Consider the following 14409-nt stretch of genomic DNA (forward strand, 5'->3'; position numbering starts at 1 on the left):
TCAAATTATTTCTTTCATGTAGCAATTTCAGGTTGATCGCTATGATGCCTTATTATACTGTTCTTTTGCCTCTGTGAGTCTTTTTCACTCTGTTGATAGTATAGCGCAGTAATTTGTTTCCATGTCATTTCATTAATCCGAAAGGTCTTACTGTGTAATTGAATAATCATGGTTAGGGTTCGGCTGTTAAAAATCTGAAATACCATACACTTTTCGTATCATTATCACCAACAGCACGATTCTTGACAACTGACACACCAAGGACCATTCTCCCCAAAAAGTGTGCAAAACTACGATTTTCGTGTTGCCAGCATATTAAATTGACACTTTGCCCTTCGAGATATCAAAATTTTTAGTTCAATTCATGCGAGAGGTTGCACCTGTAAAATGTATATCAATAAAGCTATTGGGACATCCGGGATAATATTAGAAATACAATCCAAAGTTTGATTTAACCCTAAATTTACCTCATGTCGCCATCCAAAAGGAAATGCTCATATAACAAGTTCTTACTCGTTAACATATTCAAATCAAATCTTTCGTACTTCATTCAATTGCCTCACAAGTGCCCGAATGACAAATAACATTACATAACAATATGACGTTTTTTTACTTCTTTAGATCGATAGATCATTTATCTTGTCGCCAAATCGCAATCAGATTCGTTACCCTTTTTGAGAGTCGTAAGAGAAGATCAAAGTGATGCCGCATAGCAGTGTAATTCAATGTGTTAAACAAAGTCAACCTCACGTATACAAAGAACCATGTTCATTCATTGAATCTTGTTACAAAAACATATACTGATCCAAAGCCGTTGAATCCTAATGTTACGATGAGCTGAGATATCTGATACCTTCATTTAGAAAAAAAAATATGCTTCACATAAAAGCAAAGATCAGGTATTTTTTAACACTTATAGTACTAATTTATCACACAACAGAAATTGCTTATGAAAGTTAGTATTTTGTAGATAATAGTGTGAGAACGGTAAGGGCACATCAGATACGTTATCATGAAACATGTCAGATACGTTGCCATGATGACTTGTTAAGAGAACATACAATTCTAAGAGGAAATAAAAGTATATTTGATGAAAATCGATTTTAAAATGGGCGAGATATCCAAAGTGAAGTAAAAGAAAGAGGTCCTAACATAATGTGATGGCCCATCTACTTTTATTTGGACATCTTTCTTTTACTTTATTTTGGACATCTCAGCCATTTCAAAACCGATTATCATCAACAGACCTGATCAATTAAACTTTTAATTCCTGTTAGAATAAATTGTATGCTCTTAAGCATTTCGTATAACTGGATTTCGATTACACTGTATTTGAATTATTGCAAAAAGCTGAAACCAGAATCCTCATCTAAACCAGAACTATCCTTTAGAATTGTGGCATTTACAAAAAAAAAGTTATGTCAGATATACGATAGAAATCCATTTTTTTCTGTCATGTTTTCATTTTTGGGTGTGTTTTGTATCACAATAACATTATGTCTGTAAAAGTCAACTTAGAAGAAATTAAGGGCTGAAGTCTGGTACCCACCTGAAGTTGACAACTTCACAGCAAACGAAACTACATCAACGGTCTACCATTATTCATTATAATTTTGCATCTTATCTACATAAATACGCTCAGTATTATGGCTAAGGTCAACAGCACTTCCTTCATTGCATGTTTATGCTCTGAAAATGGCTATTGGATTTGATGTCAAACGTTTTGCATCAGGTTTTTTAATCTCATGTTTGAGTGATCGGGGTTTGATGTAAATCTGTAGTTTAATGTGTCCCTGAACATACATATGCCTTGTCAGATACGGTACCATCGTTTATCGATTCTTGAGACCTGATGTATTACAGACAGGAACAAGGAAAATTGAATTCATGCGCATTAATTGCAGAGAAATATTTTCCTACTTTAATTTTACCGTCTTCCGCGTAATTACAAAAAATTTGGAACTATATCAAAACAGTATTGTGGATTTGTATTTGTTTCGTTCTCGTATTTCACGTATATCTAAAAGTTTTATTGAAGATTTATCTAATCTTCTATCTATGACGAGATCATTCTCCGCGGTTAGATGTGCAGTGTTTTAACGAAAATAGCCACGTATAATGATGTTCTTACAAGTTCAAATGAATTTATTAGCATGATTATTGTTGGGTCTGAAATTATATTATTACGTATGCTAGAGGAACTTCTGATTGGTCAGATACGTTACCACACACCGTTCTTCTTTCGATCCAAAATGTTTTTATTCTAGTAGAGATATTTCCATGGCTTTTGCTATTTATGAGAAGTGTAATATTCATTCATAATGCTTTATACACAATCAATGAGATTATTGATATAATTCAGCTGCAGGTAAAGTGTTAATTTAGGGTAACATATTTTAAACCGAAATATGTATATGTTCTTGACTTTTATTCAGCCTTCAGTTTATAAATCCCGACCATTGTTATTACATATTAGATCGAGGCTGACTCCACAATGTTTCCATGATGTTTTGCTTATGTTCAATCTTGTAGTTTCACAAAAAGCATTGCCATTTTAAAGCAAGAAGTAAGCAGACAATCAACGATTTTCTAAGATGCTACCTCTTGTAGCGTATCTAACATTTGGTCTTAACATACATTATGTACAAAATGACTCTGGGTTGGGAAATGTTTCTAGGAAATATAAGAGCTCTTAATAAAATTCTCCAATTGATGTTTTGTAGTCCCAAGGGATTGAGGTTTCTGAATTGATAAAAAAATGAGTGTAATCTTCGATGCTGAATTTATGTCATTCATACAACTGTAATTGCACACTTTTTCGGAGAATGACCCACCAAATGGAGAACTTGGGTTGATTCAAACATCACCACTGAGCTGTGATGTTAGAAAAGTGGGGATTGCTTTCTTCTAATACGAAATACATGCTTTTGAGTAGGCTTTTCCTTATATAAACCCATTCTTATTATTCTTCACACTTGGAAGCATTCCACAAGTGCATGCGGTGGCTATACAGCGGCATTACATCATGACAATAGACACCCAATAAACAGACACCTCATTCCTTCCATTATACCGCAATGATCCTTATTATCACTGAGTAGTGAGTACACTGTACCGACAAGCAGAGAATAAAGTTCATTTTAAGTGCAACAGTGTGGAAATACATTGTACATGAGACCAACCAATATTCAGATCGTTTCACAGTGGAACAGTTGAGTGCCCAGACACAAACATGTATGCATGTCATGAAGATTACAGTATGGCTTCTATGCCCTTGACAGCTCTTTCAAATCTAAAATCTTGGGTGCACAAACTGAATGTACATGAAGGCTGCCTGTAGGATGGCTTCTGTACAATCAATAGCAATCAGCAGGTGATACAAACTCCAATCTAATTTGCTAGTTTTCAGTCAAATCTCTGCATTACTTAGCACAAAAAATGGTCCAGGCGATTCGCGAAACACATATGGTTGGCATAGAGATACAATAAGATGAAGGAATGATTGAATGAATCAATGAATCAATAAATCAATGAATCAATCAACCAATCAATTTTATGAATTTCACTAAGTAAATACATACATGCAAACATAGATAATAAATAATTGACAAATAAATAAATAAACAACAAAGTAAGTGAATAAATACAAATTATTTCATTCCATAAAAGAGACCAATATTATGAATGTGTATTTGTGGGGTGGGGGTGGGGCAGGGCTTCGATCCAGCCCCTCTCTCCGCACCCCACGGAGGTTCCGGGCCCTTTGACCCCAGTCTGTCCTGTTGTCCGCAGCTGACGTTGGGCTGCTTGTTGTAGCGGGTGATCACGTGCCCCGGTGGACGACGAAGACGCGACTGTTGGTGCGGGAGAAATGGCTGTCTCATATTTTTCGGCATTTGACGGATTGTAGAGAGCACAGTTATCATGTCTGACAGTATGTCCACCGCAGAGATGTCAGGTATTGACTGTCGGGTTGTTCTCATCGTCGCAGTCATATTCGTTCGATCGGCTTTCCAGATGGGAGTCATCAAGTCCATCGGAGTATTTCTCCCCGGCATTCAGGCGAGCTTCGTCGAGTCTACCACCGGCATCGGGGTGACGCTAGGCTTGTACACCGCCTGCAATTTCTGTCCGGGTATGTTAGCTCGCCTTCGTGCACTGGTAGTATACTAGTCGGTTGACCGAAAGATCGGTCTGTATCTGTCCGTTGGGGAATGTTCCGCGGAGACTGCGTCTGGCTTCATGGATCCCCTCTCTACGGAGGACAGCGTTAATGGCCAAATATAAAAGAGTCCTCCGGACAGACGGATCTTTCTGTCTAAGTAGTCGGTATAGCCAGGGACCCTCTCACCTCCCTGGTATAGCTCATGCACCGAATCATAAACGTAAATGTATCTGGATCTGAATCTGGATGAATACGCTGAAAACTCTTGATAGAGTACCACTCTATCTATAAAGTTTATCGAAATAAATTGACAAAATTGATTCGTTTATCCCGCAGATTATATTTTTCTGATAGAATGAAAAAGGTTTCTTCGAATATTAATGCAACATGGAAAATTATTAAAGAGGTCCTAGGTAAAAAGCCTGATTCTCCGCCAACGGATGATATCACATTAAACGGTATTAAAATAAATGATCCTAATATGTATGCTAATTCATTTAACTCATTTTTCGTTAATATCGGTCCGGAACTTGCTACTAAAATTAGCAATACTTCTGCTCATTTTACAGATTATCTTTTTGACCAAAATCAAGAGTCTATTTATTTTAACCCAACAAGTCCCAGTGAAATCATTAGTATCACTAAATCTTTAAATAGCTCTAAATCTTGTGGTTCTGATAAAATAAGTATGATGTTATTGAAAGAAATAGTTTATCCACTCGCAGAACCGTTAAGTTATATATTTAATCTTTCTTTATCACAAGGCATTTTCCCTGACCTGCTGAAAATAGCGAAAGTTAATCCTGTACATAAAAAAGATGATCCTCATGAAATTAGCAATTATCGTCCTATTTCTTTATTGCCTAGTATATCCAAAATCTTAGAAAAAATTGTTTATAATAGACTTCTTAAATTTATTAATAAGTATGATTTACTTATTCCCAATCAATATGGTTTCAGAAAAAATTATTCAACTGATTTAGCACTAATACAAATTTATGACAAAATCACGAGTGCTTTTGCAAACAAAGAACATGTTGCAGGTATATTTTGCGATTTGAGTAAAGCATTCGATACTCTTGATCATTCTATTTTACTCACCAAACTTAGTCATTACGGTATTCGAGGACAAGCACTTTTATGGCTTAAAGATTATCTAACTAATAGAAGACAATATGTTATTTTTAATGGTTGTGAATCTGACCCCCTTTTAATTAAATGTGGTGTTCCTCAAGGCTCAATTTTAGGCCCATTATTATTCCTTCTTTATGTTAATGATATCATAAATACATCCTCTCTTCTCTCTTTTGTTCTATTTGCTGATGATACGAATATATTTTATTCTCATAAAGATCTTAAGATTTTAAATGACACTTTAAATATTGAAATTAGTAAAGTATCAAATTGGTTTAAGTCTAATAAACTTTCTTTGAATATAAAAAAGACTCATTTTATTCATTTCAAACTTCATTCTCATAATGAAGATACGTTGATACATATTAACATTGATGATATCCCATTAGAAAAGAAAATGAATTCAAAATTTCTAGGAGTATATATAGATGAGAGTTTGACTTGGAATGAGCATTTACATAATGTTACAACGTGTATTTCTAGAAATATAGGGATAATTTCCAAGCTGAAGTTCTTTCTTCCTCGTTCAACTTTATTTCTATTATATAATTCCTTAATTCTCCCATATATAAGTTATTGCAATGTTGTATGGGGCACTTGCGGCTCTACCAAAATAAATTCTATATTTAAATTACAAAAGAAAGTTATACGTATTTGTACAGGATCGCATTTTCTGGCTCATACTGATTCTTTATTTCATGAGCTTAAAACATTGAAGGTTTTTGATTTGAATATTATTCAAGTAGCAGTAATTATGTTCAAATATATACATCATCAACTTCCATCATCGTTTGATAACATGTTTAGGTTCAATACTTCTGTCCATTCGTACCCTACTCGTATATGTAGAAATTTCCACCTTTTGAATCCCAAATTATTAGTGACACACAAATCTATAAGACATTCGGGTCCGGATATTTGGAATAATCTCCCGGATAATATAAAGTCTTGTTCAAGTATTTATTCTTTGAAAGCTTCACTTAAACGATATTTGATACAATTATATTCTCCAAACCAATTGAGCTAACAAATATTTATAGTATAGATTGTCATCTTATTGTCAATCTCAATTTTCTTCCTACAACTGCATCTTGCACTCTCACCTGCAACTGCACTGCACTCACCTGATCACCTTCCTCCAAGAGAGTTATGTCGTTGGATAGTCATTTTATGAGGCCTCCATCCATTTCAAGCTTAATCGCTTATGATGGTGGTCTCCTGCATTCAATTATCTCTGCTGTTTACTGAAAAATACTGTATATTTTATTTTATGTTTCTGTGTATCTACATTGCTCAATGCAATCACCTATGTAAATCTATTTATGTACTGTTATTGATTTATTTCACTGCACTTGTTATTCTTTGTCTTTGTACTTTTTGAAGTTTGCATTCAAATTGCATCTGATTGAATGCAGAAATAAAAGCAAACAAACAAACAAACAAACTCTGCACTGTGTTGTGATGTGCAGCTAATCACAACGGAGGTGACGCGAGCACTTGAAGAACCATGTGAAGTAGAATAATTATCAGGATGATAACTTCGGGTGCTCGAGTAGGGCTGATATATAATCCTCTAACTTGAAGTCAATATTGCCATGCTTCATTTTGAAAAATGTTGATAGCCTTAAAAGCTTACGTCATTTTGGGAGTGGATGAAGTTTAAGATCCTTTATCCTATCATAGGGGGCCTTCCTCGATCCCTGGTTGATATACGTGATGTTAAAAAATGATCATTAGTAGTTTAAAAACTGTACAGATATCAGATAACACTGACACTGATATGAGTAATAGCTGAAAAGTGTACATTGTTGGAGATATATACAATTTGTACTTAAAAAATCAAACATAAATCAGTTTCCTTTAGTTAACTATATTGAAAAATTTCGGTCATCTGCGAAACCGCGCTTCCGTGCGAACGCTACAACACGTAAAACGGGTCAAAAATCGACCCATCTTTCCACAAAATCTGCCATAACTTTTAAACCATTTAAGAAACAAACTTGGGGCGCCCGGATTCTGAAAGTGGACACTTTAGGGATTATTTATGTGTATTTCATTATTGTAACATTTGTAGCAGTGACGCAATTTTGATCAGAAAAGGACCTTATGAGTAGATTTGTCTATGGCGAACAGTCCAAATTTGACGAATTTGAGCATATTTTGCCGTCTCGCAATTCTTCCACACGGGATATCTCGAGAACGGAAGGTCGCAGGAACTTGGGGCGGACGGTTTCAGAAGGTAGAGATTCTACCCATTTTTGTGATATAAGAGTCTTGTTCATTGGTTGAGCAGTCCTGACGCAAATTTGCAGTAAAGCTAGACTACCCAGTCACAATTGCTGTCATAGGGAACGTGCACAATCCGTACAGAACTATCACGTGACGGGACTACCGACGAAAATTTGAGCCGTTGACCTTCACTGTCTGCCGTCGTCAGCAGTGTGAATTCCTGTGATTTCAAGCTTTTGTTTCTCGCCAAATATCATTTTCAATGTAATATCCAGATACAGTTGTATGTGAGACATTATCTAGATACATAAATATAGCAGCCTTATGAACAACATAACTGTTAAGTTTGGGAGCAAGAACAATAGTAGAGCAGATAAGCCGAAAAATTGTGCAAAATTTGACTAAAGCATGAAACTTTCACCAGTGTTAGTACATGTTATAAGATTCATTTCAAGATCGGGAGGTAAGTCTGAATTGACCTCTGATGACCTCCGAAGGTCAATGACCTCAAAATTTGACAAGAATTGATATTTTGCATCATTGATTAATGTTAAATATGGTAATGATGTACAAAAAACTCATTTTTGTTACAGTGGAATTGTCTTCATGCTCCATAGAAGCCTGACAGGTTTCTACCTTTGACCTCTGATGACCTTCAGAGGTCAATGACCTAAAAATTTGATAAAAATTGATATTTTGCATCATTGATTAATGTTAAATATTGTAATGATGTACTAAAAACTCATTTTTGTTACAGTGGAATTGTCTTCATGTTCCATAGATCCTTGACAGGTTTCTACCTTTGACCTCTAATGACCTCCAGAGGTCAATGACCTCAAATTATCAGAATTTTGACATTTGGTGCAATTTGTTGATGACAAACATAACGATGTCCTAAAAATTCATTTGTGTTACAACTGAATCGTTTTCCTATTCATCAGATCAAGGGATATTATTTACACGTCTCTGCCTTTGACCTCTGAGGACTGTGACAGGTCAATGACCTCAAAATATCAAAATATTGATATTTGATGTACATTCAATGGTTAACTGTATACCAGGGCCCCATTTCATTAAAGATGTTAGGATGGCAACTCTTGCTGGAATGGCAACTTCCAATAGCAACAGCCAATCAGGAAGCTGGATTTTTGTCGTTACTATATGACAATTGCCATTCCAGCAAGAGTTGCTATCATATCAACTTTTCATGAAATGGGGCCCTGGTGTGCAATCATGCAATATGCTATTAGCATTTATATTACAAGAAGTGTCTTCTCATTCCACAGAACATTGGTCATTACCCTGTGTATATCCAACTTTGACCTCTAAGGACAACGTGAGGTCGGACTTTTAGAATATCAAAATTTGTGTAGGATTGCAAATATTGATGTTTGGCTTCATTGGTTTAATCCTAAATGTTTAATCATGTACAAATCACGCCTTGACGTTATAATCAAAGTATGTATGTACATTCCACAAAGCATTGGTTCATAGTAACAGGTCTCAGTAATGTGAGCGGTCAATTACTTCAGAAATGAAGCTCACGTGTCTTCAGTGATGGCAGTGACCTCAAATATAATATTTATGTTTGGGTTAGTTATGCAGACTAGCTTACATGAAATTATGTGCATCATTATCCAGTTTGCACTGGACAAAATTTGTATGCTTAAAAATGGAAGGTGGGGTGAGGAGTACCATATTTTGGGTTGATGCTTAATAGTTTGTGAACAGGCATATGGTAAAGTTCCTTGAACTGGATGAAAGGGTGACAGATGCCAACCAGAAAACAACAGGCCCACCTCATCAGATGTACGTCACGAGTCAAAACAACCCGAGTCGTACAGCCCATGAGTTAAGCAGCCCACGAGTCATACATCCCGTGACCTAAACACTAGATGAACAAGGTCAGTGAGCTCGACATCAAATATAACAGGCCCACAAGCTGTGCGGTCCTCGAGCTCGACACTCGAGGAAAACAAGGCCCACGAGATTAATATATGTATTACATCAGAAAGCTTAATCTATTCAGTGTAGGTCTTGTGGACCTCCCCCTCCCCCCATGTGTCGGACTCTTTTGGGCCTGGTTTGCCTAAGTGTCAGGCTCATGGGCAATGCTACCTAGTTTCGAGCTGGCGGGCCTGTGTTGGTCAGTGTCAAGCTCGTGGGCTGTATGGTTCCGATGAATGACTCATGGTCCTGGAGCATGCAGTGACGTCATGGACCATCTGGAAAGCGACATACTGTGAGGCATAACATGCATTCCACATGAAGCAACCCTGTGTCTTGCAACTTGCTATTGTCATCCAATTAAGTTTACGGCAGTCAATTTGGGGCATTTTTTCAATGACTTGTTTAGGTACCTCAATTCCAAATAGGATTGGAACTACTATTTACTCTAATTGTCTTCTTTATGCTCGATACTCCTTAACACTTGGGCCTGATGGCCAAGAGTTGTGCCCCCATGCCCAAATATTGGTTGTTTCCAATATGGCCGCCATCCGGTTTGCATCCAATGTGTGAATCAGGGTACGCTGGCAGCGGGTAATATCATCTGCATAATCCGGTTAAGACTCTCTGCCAGCAAGTGATGATTCAGTGTAACCTGCTGAAATTGGTTTAGATCTATACCCTCGATCTCTTTCAAGACAGGGCAGCATCTGCGTCTTCAGTGAAGCACGCGATTGAGCCTACGTACATTGTACGGATCGGCACACAGATCTCCTCCACGACTTTACTGGATAGACATCCTGAGGTCAGACCAGCGTTCTTATAGGTGCACAGCCACTGTATGCGATCATCAGAGTCTTCCAATGGCAATATCTAAACAGTTAGGGTGAAGGCAAGCTTGTCTCTATGATGAGTGTATTGCACATAGAGTACAGGATGCACGAGATGATAAGAAAGCTTCTTTTTGACTTTAATACGGGATAGGCTACAATCCTTTCTCAGGCAAAGGTTCTGAATTATCGGGTCGTGCTCAGTCAGCACACAGTGAGCTGAACACCATATCAAGTATACGTGTGTAATGATTGTGTGTAATGATATGGGAAAAATGCATGGAAAAATCAAAATACATGTTTATGTATTTTACGTGGAATATCAGTTCCTGTCTGTTGTCTTGGCAGAAATGCATCAATCTTGCAATGTTGTTGTTTATCATTTTCCCTCTCCATCACGAGTATATATGGAACGTGTTGATCAAAAGTTTTGTGATGTCGGAAAATGCGAGGCATTATTGCAGGTGGCCTATTGCAGGTGGCCTTCAATTTGTTTTTCACAGTATATTGGCATGTTTAACAGACTGTAACTCACCAAGATGGCTCTTGAAATGTTTTGTAAAACTTCTGCTTGATTTCACATGAGCGGATGATTATCAGTTGTCTTTCTGCTATCATCTTGTGTGAAACAAAGTATTGTTTCCCTTCAAAAGATAGCGTGCCAATTAATCTGCACTTACTGCTGGTGCTCTATAAAACATTCAAACCCACCTTCAGCCTAGACATCCGTAGGCGTTGTGGTGTCGAGCGGGATCTGAACATGTCTCATGAAGCGACCCTTACGAAAAAGTCCTGTGGTACTCCTGTGGTAATTACCACAGGACGGTACCACAGGACAGTACCACAGGACAGTACCACAGGAAAGTACCACAGGACAGTACCACAGGAATTGTCCTGTGGTATTTTGGGACATACCACAGGACAGTACCACAGGAATTCCTGTGGTATTTTGGGACGTACCACAGGACAGTACCACAGGAAAGTACCACAGGACCGGTACCACAGAACAGTACCACAGGACAGTACCACAGGAATTCCTGTGGTATTTTGGGACGTACCACAGGGCAGTACCACAGGAAATCCTGTGGTATTTTGGGACGTACCACAGGGCAGTACCACAGGAGTAGTACCACAGAACAGTACCACAGGAACTGTCCTGTGATATTTTGGGACAGTACCACAGGACAGTACCACAGGTCGATCATTACCACACAGCATTACCACAGGGCAGTACCACACAGCATTTCCATGGTACCACAGGAGAGTACCACACAGGATAGATCCAAAAAAAAAAAATCTGGGAGAATTTTAGTCACATATCAAGGAATATTCCTGATAGGTGAGTGATGGATTTCAGGACAAACATGGCCCTACTTAATAACCTGTCCTACTCCTAACATATAACCTCAAACGAGTCTAATGGCCAAGTGCCAATCTAGTCCTATAATAGAGCTATATAGTCATATTCTATTCCTAGGTAGCCATCGACCGTATCAGTACATATATATATGGCCGTCTATCCGTAAAGCATTAAGGCATGGTTACTAACTCGATTATACTTTATTATCAAGATATGAAATTAAACTTTCATAACAATATCTATGATATTGGGAATAACATAACATAATTAGACAATCTTTCATAAAGTTCAAAGTAAGTTCCATCATTAATACTTTGACTTTTTAAGTTATATATGTATTTTCTCAAATCTAGAGTGCTTTTTATGAATATTCATGAGCTATGTAAAAATTTGTACCACAGGAGTACCACAGGAGTACCACAGGAGTACCACAGGAGTACCGTACCACAGAAGTCCTTATGAAAATTCTCATGCTTTACATCAGCACTTTCACTAAATAGGTAATACTGTAGGAGTATAGGACAGGATAAGTAATGGCAAATCAATTGCTATAATTCACAGCATAACTCATCTATCAATTAATTGAGGAATATTGATATGTGCTTTTCTGTTTGTATTTTTATAATAAATTTCAGTAGATTCTGCCTTACAAATTTCCTGTGTGGTACTCCTGTGTGGTACTGCTGTTTGATATTCTCCTGATGTGATAGTCCTCTGGTGTAAAATGTTAAGGAAAAAAAAAAAGAATATCCTGTAGCCTTTTTCTGTGGTACTTACAAATTTAATTTGCTGTGTGGTACTTCTGTGTGGAATAGCACCATGTTATGATTTTCCTGTGGGATTTTGGACAGTTCCTGTGGTACTCTCCTGTGGTATACATCGAAAATTACCACAGGAATTCCTGTCGTATTGTCCTGTGGTACGTCCCAAAATTCCACAGGACAATTCCTGTGGTACTGTCCTGTGGTACGTCCCAAAACACCACAGGACAAGTCATGTGGTACTGTCCTGTGGTACTGTCCTGTGGTACTGCCCTGTGGTACTGTCCTGTGGTACGTCCCAAAATACCACAGGACAAGTCGTGTGGTACTGTCCTGTGGTACTATCCTGTGGTACTGTCCTGTGGTACTGCCCTGTGGTACTGTCCTGTGGTACGTCCCAAAATACCACAGGACAATTCCTGTGGTACTGTCCTGTGGTATGTCCCAAAATACCACAGGACAAGTCGTGTGGTACTGTCCTGTGGTACTATCCTGTGATACTGTCCTGTGGTACTGCCCTGTGGTACGTCCCAAAATACCACAGGACAAGTCGTGTGGTACTGTCCTGTGGTACTATCCTGTGGTACTGTCCTGTGGTACTGCCCTGTAGTACTGTCCTGTGGTACTGCCCTGTGGTACTGTCCTGTGGTACGTCCCAAAATACCACAGGACAAGTCGTGAGGTACTGTCCTGTGGTAATATTCTGTGGTACTGTCCTGTGGTACTGTCCTGTGGTACGTCCCAAAATACCACAGGACAATTCCTGTGGTACTGTCCTGTGGTATGTCCCAAAATACCACAGGACAAGTCGTGTGGTACTGTCCTGTGGTACTATCCTGTGGTACTTTCCTGTGGTATTGCCCTGTGGTACTGTCCTGTGGTACGTCCCAAAATACCACAGGACAAGTCGTGTGGTACTGTCCTGTGGTACTATCCTGTGGTACTTTCCTGTGGTACTGTCCTGTGGTACTGCTCTGTGTTACTGTCCTGTGGTACTGCCCTGTGGTACTGTCCTGTGGTACGTCCCAAAATACCACAGGACAAGTCGTGAGGTACTGTCCTGTGGTACTATCCTGTGGTACTGTCCTGTGGTATGTCCCAAAATACCACAGGATAATTCCTGTGGTACTGTCCTGTGGTACTATCCTGTGGTACTGTCCTGTGGTTCGTCCTAAAATACCACAGAACAAGTCGTGTGGTACTGTCCTGTGGTACTATCCTGTGGTACTTTCCTGTTGTACTCTCCTGTGGTACGTCCCAAAATACCACAGGACAATTCATGTGGTACTGTCCTGTGGTACTGTCGTGTGGTATACGTCCCAAAATACCACAGGACAATTTGTGTGTATACTGTCTTGTGGTACTGTCCTGTGGTAATGTCCTGTGGTACTGCCCTGTGGTACATCCCAGAGTACCACACGAGCCTGTGACACAGTACCACACAGTTCCTGTGTTAACATATATTTGTGTGGTACATTGTGTGGTACCAACCAGTACCACAGGGAGTACCACATGAGCCTGTAAAACAGTACCACACAGTTCCTGTGGTAACATTTATTTATGTGGTACATTGTGTGGTACTGACAAGTACCACAGGGAGTACCCTACAAGCCTGTGGTACAGTACCACACAGTTCCTGTGGTAACATTACAAGTGTGTGGTACATTGTGTGGTACCGATAAGTACCACAGGGAGTACCACAGGACTTTTTTGTTAGGGGATACTTCTCTTTTCTTTTCTTTTCCCCACTAACAATGTGAAACAAAGATATTCGTTGGCGTTGTATGTAGACGTGGTAGAGCGAGACTTCTCTTCTCTTTTCTTTTCTTTTCCTCACTAACAAACAAGTTTAGCAGGAAACATAGAAGCATTCGCACATACTGTTTACATTTCCTATCACATGCTTTTAACATCGGAATTTTCATGTACAAATTTTGCCTGGAAAAGAATTACCAAGAACTTTTCAACACAATACATGTTTAA

The sequence above is a fragment of the Diadema antillarum genome, unplaced genomic scaffold (genome assembly GCF_040938485.1).
Source record: "Diadema antillarum isolate AM-2024a unplaced genomic scaffold, OU_Dant_1.0 seq00001425_RagTag, whole genome shotgun sequence".
Lineage (NCBI taxonomy): Eukaryota > Metazoa > Echinodermata > Echinoidea > Diadematoida > Diadematidae > Diadema > Diadema antillarum.